Source organism: Bison bison, unplaced genomic scaffold (genome assembly GCF_000754665.1).
Source record: "Bison bison bison isolate TAMUID 2011002044 unplaced genomic scaffold, Bison_UMD1.0 scf7180017864491, whole genome shotgun sequence".
In the NCBI taxonomy this organism is placed as follows: Eukaryota; Metazoa; Chordata; class Mammalia; order Artiodactyla; family Bovidae; genus Bison; species Bison bison.
Window position 1 is genome coordinate 11,535,899 of NW_011495050.1, and position 9,531 is coordinate 11,545,429.

Sequence of the window (9,531 nt, forward strand, 5' to 3'; positions counted from 1 at the left end):
TTCATTTTTTAGAAGTGAACTTTAGAACCATCAAGTAAATATGTCTATTCGGCCTTTAGGCATTTACATCTGTAAGTCAGAGGAGTGTCTAAATTGGTGGTAAGCATTTGTGTTTAAAGTCAAACTAACTTGTTTTTTGGGGATTAATTGTATGTTTTGATTTTTTTTTTTTTTAACCTGGAAATCATGTAGCCTATGATTGGCTCAAAATACACTCAAATGCATCAGATTGAAGTTGACTTCAGTGAATTGGAATTGTTATTTCTGACAAAAATCATCACTGTTGTTTTTTTTTTTTTAATAAAGAAATATTGTTTACAACTAAAAAGTTAAAGTGATTAAATGAGTAATTTATTTAAAAAACTTAGGCTTCTTATCCTAATTATTTTGTATTATATATTAGAACTTTCTTTCCATTCAAAATGCTTTGTTTTTTAGTACTTTTTATGTAACTAGCAAGAATACTGGAGTGGGTATCCATTCCCTTCTCCAGGAGATCTTCCCAGCCCAGGGTTTGAACCCAGATCTCCCACATTGCAGGTGGATTCTTTACCATCTGAGCCACCAGGAAAGACCTCATGTATGACAACTACTCTCAAATTATACTAGGTGGTGATTATAATCTTCTAAACTAGAATTTGGAACAAGACAATAACTAGAGGGCAAAAATGATTTATGTATTTTTCTCTCCTGTAGAAACTAACCCATGTACTTTTGCATTATAAAATACAAAAAAAATTGTTTGTATTGGTTTGGTGTTGTTTGTGTTGCAAGGAGCTTCATTATATATCACAGAAATTTAAACCTAAAAAACTATAAAGAAATAATATATTAACACTCATTTTACCGAGATTTTTAAAAAATACTCTGTTGTAAAACTCTTAATGATTTTTCTAATAATGTGGAATTTCATAGTTGAAAAGGAAAAATAAACTTTTGAACTTCTAATTGCATTCTCTTTCTATAAAGCCCATTAATTCATAATCTCTTTAAGGTACATATGTGCTTTTTTTAATGTAACTTGAAGAGTATGTGATTTTCTTTATGCTGCTAAGGAATCCACTTCCCACTTTAGCAGATGTTCAGAATTACAATGAATTTTCAAGAGAGCACCATGCCATACCCATTATTATCCCTGTGTGTGTGTGAGTCACTCAGTCATGTCCAATGGTTTGCAACCCCATGGACTGTAACCCATGGCCCATCCATGGAATGCTCCAGGCAAGAATAGTGGAGTGGGTTGCCGATTTCTCCTTCAGGGATCTTCCTGACCCAGGGATCAAACCTGGGTATTCTGCATTGCAGACAGATTCTTTACCATCTGAGCCACCCCTGTGGGACTCCAAACAAGTAATATCTGTAAATGTAAATAATGTTGGGCAGATATTTATATGTACACTGGAGTTGTAAATGTTTTAAATAAAATATTTGCTTTATAGAACTTTAAAAGCTAAGGCAAAGACAGTCTTTGAGATTCTTTGATATGTTTTTGAAATGTAACTCACATCAATATAACTATAAGTAACCATAAGGGAAAAAAAATTAGTTGATTTTGGAAACTGGGGAGACATGGTTATTAATTTATCAACCTATTTAAACATACACCTGAGCCCCTACAATGTGAAATGGGGACAAATTGGATAGTGGTTGTTCTTAAGGAATTTGGAGACAATAGGAAGAAGACAAATAAAAAGTAAATGTTCATGAACTCTGATAGATGCTATCAATATATAGGTGGTACTGGAATATGAAGAAGGAGCATATTTCTGGCATTATGTGTAGTAATGTCACAATGCTTGGTTGGGGGTGCCATTGTCATTTATGTGGCTGGGTCAAAAATGCTGAATCATCAGTAGTGTTCAAACAACTCTTGAAAGCACTGGGATTGTTCTTCCTATGTTCTAAATAGCACCCCTTTTTCGAAATATTAGCTAGAGTAATACTTCTGGTCCAAGTCCTTGGGAAGACCCAAGTACTTTTTAGCAAATTTAGAAAAATGATTTGTTCAGTTTGGATATTGGGCTGACTTTGGAGCACCTTGGATATAGAACACAATTATTCTTTTCTTCTTCTTATAGTGAGCCTTCAGATTGCCAAGGCCCATGGTATCCAGTCATACAATATACTGGGTGTATATCTAATATATCACCCTATATATCTATTTCAGGGTGTGGTTTTGGCAAGCCAAAACTGCAGCATATCTGAATCCTACCATCATAATAAAACAAATATTTCAATCTTTACCTGCCTGATTCCACTACCTTTCCACTGGATGCAGTTGTGGGAAAGGCAATGATATTTATTAGATCTGAAATTGCTAAAAGGTAAATAAAAATTGTAGGTTTCAGTGAATCTTATGCAAAACTGAAATGCTTATGATTTAATACAAAAATTATGTAACTATATAATGCTTTCTTAAACATAAATCTTAAGCTATTATTAATTTATTTCTCAAAACACTTTTCTGTCGGGAACATTAAAAAAAACAACAACAACAACTTCTTTAATCTTTTAATCTTTTCTAAAAAGGAGAATTACCAAATCACATTGAAATATTGCTGGACATAAAAATGGGCTTCCCAGATAGTGCTAGTGGAAATAAATCATTGTATATATTTTGTTAGAACCATCTAATTTAGGATCCTTCCTTACTTATTTATTCATTTTTTCTGAGCTGAATAAATTCTGAAGTTTCTCAAATGCCTATCAGCAGTTTATATCCATGTAATTTAAATTATTCATATGTCAAGATTGTAGGATTCTATTGGCACTTAAAGTCACTTTAAAATTTTACTCTTCTTTAGCCCTAAATTCTTTTGTGTATTCATCTCCCTACCTCCTTTGTATGTTTTTAATTTACTGGAATAGTCTCTAGTGACGGAGAGAAGTATAATCTGAGGGAATATTAATATATATGAAAGAGAAGAAAAGGAGAGCAGAATTGATTTCAGAAATGAGTGGAAATTATGTCTCCTTTGTCACGTGATATGCTCTCTAATAAAACTCCCTAAATTATTCTCTGTTTCTACACCTAGTTTTTCTATAGCCATTATGTACATGTAGAAGAAGTAATTTGTAAAAAGGTGCATTTTTTAATTTATAACATTCAAACTATATATGGGCCTGATTGGTTGAAAGTTGTTAAAAGGTAAACATCTACTTTTATAGAAGAAACTAGCATAATTTATTTTTTAAAGTTCTCTTCCTTTGGTATTATTTTCCCTTCAGCCTAAAGTTGTTCTTTTCGATAAATGAAAACTTCAGTGCAACATTTCCTGGGTCACAGATTCCTTTATAGCTGGTGATTTTCTTCCGCTAAAAGCATGCAGTGGTCACTATCAGTTTAAGTAATTGAGCTAACGTGTCTATTGATCTTGTGGCCAGATAGTTCAGTCTCTGCCTGATATTATCTAGTTGGTGCAGAACTGAAAATTAGCACAGTCCATAGTTTTAGCACAGGTCAAAACTAGACTATAAATTTACCATAAATCCTTTATTCCTTCCAATCACAGAAGAGGAACTAAAATTAAATGTCCTCTATTACAGCTCTCATTTTATGTTTATCCTGAGCCGGGGGTGGGGGTGGGGGGGAACGTCTTAGCTGGTGGGCTCTTCTACAATGCTAGAAAAATAATAGGGAACATAATAACATTGCTACTTTCTGATTATTTTATTTTAATTAACTCAGAAGATATTTGTTGAGCTTGAGAACATATAGGAAATGAGTGGATCCAGAGAAAAATTAAAATGTTCGTATCTTCTAGTATTTCCCTTCTAATGGGGTAGATACACAGACAGACAGATACTGTTGATTCTCACCTATATATCCTTGGACCTGACCACTTCAAAGAGGTTCAGTTTTTGAAACTTTTTGCCTTAGGTCTTTCTCTGGTCACTGATAAATTATCAGTTTACCTAAAATTTCAGGTATTAAGTCATGGAGATGACTGGAGTTGGTGTAAAAAGCCCCCACTCTCTTTTCTTTAGTTACTCTGGTCACCATGTGGGATTGAGCTTCATCCACAGTGATGATTTGTTTGATAACACACATTTTATTGGTACTTTCTTTCTTTTGTCTCTCTTTCCTATTTTCCAAAATGTGTTTCCTACTATCAATACCCAAATAAACTATGCACTGAAACTTCTCTCAGGCTCTGCTTCTAAAAGAAGCTGCACTAAACAGTTTGATGTTTCATGGAGTTATGAGATACAAAGATTGAAAGATTGGCATAGGCTGGATTGTGATGGAGAAAATGATTTATAGTATTATGGGATGTTGTTGAAGATTAAATCAAGAAAACGTTTATTTATTTATCTATTTATTGGCCACACAGTGTGGCATGTGGGATCTTAGTTCCTCCACCAGGGACTGAACCCATTCCCCCTGTAGTTAAAGTGATAGTCTTAACCACTGGACCAGCAGGGAAATCCCTCACAGAAACTATTTTGATGCACAACTTATAAAATAAACCTTATTCAGAAGAGAGGTTAGGTACATGCATGCACACATACGCATACAAATAAGAGATGTGTCGACCTTTATGACAAAAAGATAGTGGTTTTCCCAGCTAGATCAAAGTTATTTGGAAATAACAAAGGACTTGCAGTTAGTGACATGTAATCTATGCAAACCATAGGCGAATCCAGAGAACAAAGGAGAGGAGAGTTCCTTTACAATGGAAAGGAAGAAGGGCCATTGAATAAGATCTCCCTGGAGAAGAGGCAAAGAGCATGAAATTGTGACAGCTTCTCGTTGGCTGTGTTTCCTTCTTCAAAAGAATTGTAATTGCTTTCCTAGCACAATATTTACTGTCTTCATCCTTTAAATAAGAACCATGAAAGCTCATTATTAGGGAAGTTTCCTAGAAATCATCTCCAGAGATCAAAAGATAATTTGTCAGAATCAAACATTTGTAAAGAGTAACATCTTCAGGATTTGATTTGATGTATTTAGTAAGGCATTTAAAGGCCTGGTGATGAGAGAAAAGTTGGAATCCAGTTTCAACAATATCCAGCCAACCCAAGAAAACCTTATGGTTGGTACTTGGTCTTGGGTTTGGGGAAGTTTGTGATACCATGAAGCCTATCTGAATCTTGATGCAGCCCTTATTCTGAGATCATGTGTCCTAAATAACAAACTTAGGTTTAGCAAAGCTGAAGTTTTTTCCTTAAAAATTTATGTCCCTTTGAGGCCAAAATCTTTAAAAGGTGGATGCTATCTTCCCATTGGAGACCTAGAAGACAGTAGCAGAGAAGGAAGTCTTCTATATTATAATTTCAATCAGTTAGAGCTTCCAGGAAATTTTATGTCATCTAAATAAACTTTTAAGTTTTGTGAAAAACTAGGAAAGACTTCTGGTAAAACGCTGGGGCATTACTGTCTAGGTGTTTCATTGTCCTTCTCAAATAAAGACAAAAATGTTGACTAGTTTTATTCATAGGAACATTAAAGAAGGCACTACATACATCAGTCACAGTTAATCATTTGCATTCAGTAAGGATGGAGGCTGATAAAGTCTGGGGATCGGGAACAACAAGGTGATGAGGGATAATAATACAGAGGTCTTGGACAAATCTCCATCATCAGCCACAGTGTTTCTTTACAGATAAATAGGGGTGTAGCAGGGTCTATAATGAGGGCCTGGGTCTTATAGTTTTCTATTATCAACTGAATACCCTGGAGGGTCTTTTCATTTGCAGAGTATTGATTTGTTCTGGGGACAGGCTTTGAGCGATCTATTTGAAGCTTAATAGGAGGTACACTGTTTATTCTGCCAGTATCAGTTGAGGATTCTGTACAAAAGTAGGGACACAGGAAGTATGCTTTTGCTGTTTAGTCTCTGTGTCCAGCTCTTTGGCAACCGCATGGACTGTAGCCCTCCAAGCTCCTCTGTTTCCCTGGCAAGAATACTGGAATAGGTTGTCATTTCCTTCTCCAGGGAATCTTCCCAAAACAGGGATTGAACCCATGTCGTTTGCATCTCCTACCTTGACAGGCAGATTCTTTACCACTGAGCCACCAGGGTTGATGTTAAAACAGAAAAATAGCAATCATTTACCCCTATTGGATCAGTTACCACCCTCCTATGGGCAAAATCCTCAACTAATATTAGCGGAATCAACAGTGTACCTCCTATTAAGATCCCTCAAAACCTGTATCTTCTTTTCATAAGAAAATATACTATGTATTTCAGTAACAATTTATTACTGTTATCAATGTTATTATAAATGTATATACGAGTAAACTCTGTTTAGTGACATCAAGTGAGAGGCATCACTGTTAAAAAAAGGTCTCTCTCACTCTAGAAGCTGCGTGTAGTTTAAGATGGATAATCCAAAGTTTACTGAGCAACTTCTAGGTGTGAGGCTCTAAACTTAGTGCTAGGAATTCAAACAAGGATGCAGTATAATTTTCATGGCTGCTTCTCTTGAGGAGTTTGTAGGCTAGGCCGTGTTACATAATGATTAAGTTTATAATGTCAAGGATCAGCCTGCAAAATGAGAATGTCACTATTACTTAACCCCTCAAAGATCCATCACCTATAAAATCAGGATAACAACAGTTCTAACACAAACGAGTATTTTGAATGTTCAGTGAGAAAGAATTAACTAGGCAATGGAAGGTGAGGGGAAAAAGGAAGACACTCCAAGTAGTCTTTGAATTGTACAAACAGGCTTGAATTGTAGTATATAAATCTGTAGAAAACAAAAATTTGCCTGCTGTGGCTTGAGGGGCAGGGTGTGTGCTATTTTTTGTTTATTTGTTTTTGGCATAGAGAGATTGGAGTAGGAAGAGTTGAGGAAGACTTTGTGTTTTTAAACTTGCGTACTTAGTCGCTCAGTCCTATCTGGCTCTTTACTACCCCATGGACTGTAGCCCAGTAGGCTCCTATGTCCATAGCATTCTCCAGGCAAGAATACTAGAGTGAGTAGCCATTCCCTTCTCCAGGGGATATTTCTGACCCAGGGATATTGCTGATAGGAGAGGCTGCTCCTGCTGCTGCTAAGTTGCTTCAGTCATGTCCGACTCTGTGCGACCCCGTAGACGGCAGCCCGCCAGGCTCCCACGTCCCTGGGATTCTCCAGGCAAGAACACTGGAGTGGGTTGCCATTTCCTTCTCCAATGTATGAAAGTGAAAAGTGAAAGTGAAGTCACTCAGTCGTGTCTGACTCTTAGCAACGCCATGGACCGCAGCCTAGCAGGCTCCTCTGTCCATGGGATTTTCCAGGCAAGAGTACTGGAGTGGGGTGCCATTGCCTTCTCCAGATAGGAGAGGCAGGAGATAATATAAAAGAAGCCATTTTAGAAGCCATTAATTATTAAAAATAATTAATATTATCTTAAGTATTTCAAATTTGATGTCTAAAGAATTTGCATATATATCCTATATTTAGTGGTTGGTTGAAAATATATGTGTGTGCTCAATATTTAAAGGAACAGAGAAAGATAATCTATATTAAAAGGGTTCTGAGAGCCATGAGGGAGAGAAGCTAATGGAGTGGAGAGTTGAAGAGAAAGTAGTCAATAATCACAAACAGCACAAAAGTCATCATGTAAGATGAACATTAAAAAAAAATATTGAATTATTTCTACATTTAGGAGCCAAACACATCCTAATTAAGGAGGATAAATAATATTTATGACATTTTTCATCTTAATGTAATAGCAGTCACCAGAGTTCATAATTTATGAACAGTACCCCTTATCTCATCCTCATATACTGGTTTCTAAATGAAAATAACTCTGTCTTAAAGGTGAAAATATGAATAAATATACAAGTATTTTGATGCTCAAAGCAGTGCTGTGTTCTGGAATTATATAAAATATTTCTGAATTTTAGTTAAAAGAAATTACAACTGTTAACACACAAAGTACAATTCGAAATTGGTTAATGATACTTATAAAGCCTAACAGATACAATGCATCTAAATGCTTTAGTACTTTGTTGACCCATGTATGGAAAAACACTAGATTTGAAACATTTGTTCAAAATTGCTTCTGTGATGAAAGAAAATAAGCTAGCACAAGTCTCCCATATTTCACCTTTGATTTCTAAATATTAGCTAATAAAATTGAAGCGGAGAAAGGAAATATTGTGTTTGTTTGTGTGTATGTATACATACATACACACATATTTGTAGAGAAATAAAACTAAAAGCTGTAAGTCATCCATACAAGGCAAAATGAAATCTGGTTAAACCATTAACACCTGTGTGAGTGGGCCCCATCAATCTCCCCAGCCCTATGCAAATTATGTTATGCTGAACAATGGGCAAGTTATATATGAAGTATCCAGCCCTGCCTGTCTGTTCTTCAGTCTCCTCTTTCCCCCTCAGTTTGGCTACTTAAAATTAGTCTGTTTAGCAATATTCAGAAATCCTGCCTACTATCTCCTGTCATATGTATAAATACAAGCACCCCTTTAAATGTCTTCTTTTTATCTCCCCATTTTCCCTCCCCCTCCCTTTCTCCCAATACCTCTTCCTCCTTCTGTCCCGACCTGTGCCATTCGTCTCTCCATCAGGACATCAGAGAGTCCAGGAGTCTACATGACCTGGTGGGACCCCTCATCCAGGAACCTTCTTGCCTTGCTTATGCCTGAGTGAGTAACACACTTTTAAATTACTTGTGATCACTGGCTTCCATGTGGTGTGTCTAGAGTCATTAAAGGGAAGTGAGAGGCAGATGAATACTGGTCTGATCAAAGAGAAACAAAGTTGATGGAGTGGTTACAAAAAATACAGTACATATGTTTTAAACGATTCTACAGTTGCTTGTTTTTATTTAGACTATAAATGTTCTGAAGCACTGTTTGAGGGGAACTTAGTAATTATATCTTTTTCATTTTTTCTTATCATGGAGCTCTTTCAAATGCAAAGGGATGACTGGATGAATGTTAAAGGTTTACATTTCATTTAGTGTTTCAAGAAAAGCAATCAATAAAGTCACAAGCCACAATATGTTGCTAATTTTTTAATAGAGTTGGGATTAATTTCATATTAAAAATTTTCAGCTAATATGCATGGATCCAAATGTATAGGTAGAATAATCATCCGACACCTTTACATTTTAAAGTTTATGTTATTTCAACAGTTAGACTTGTTTATATTAAAAACTTTCTATAACATACAACTTGAAAGTCAAGGTGGAACTGAGAGATAAACAAATTACCATATATTTTCCAGAAATTGAATCTAAGCAATCCATATTCCAGGGGCAGGATTAAGAAAAAAGTTTTGGATGATTTGAAAGTTATCATCTCGCTTAGGAAAGCAATAAAAATGACAGTTGCTAAAACTGTATGTTCATCATACTTTATAGACTGTTGCTTTTGCCTGAATAATCAGTCATATATATGTTTTCCAAGAAATAACTCTCATAGCCCCTTGGAAGATAAGAAACTAAAGAATAAGAAAATAAAATTCCATGACTTCACATAACATATAAATAAAGACATTGGAAAATCCTAAAGTAAAATAATGAATTCAGCACTAAAAATCCAAAATTACATAAATGAATATAAGTTCACT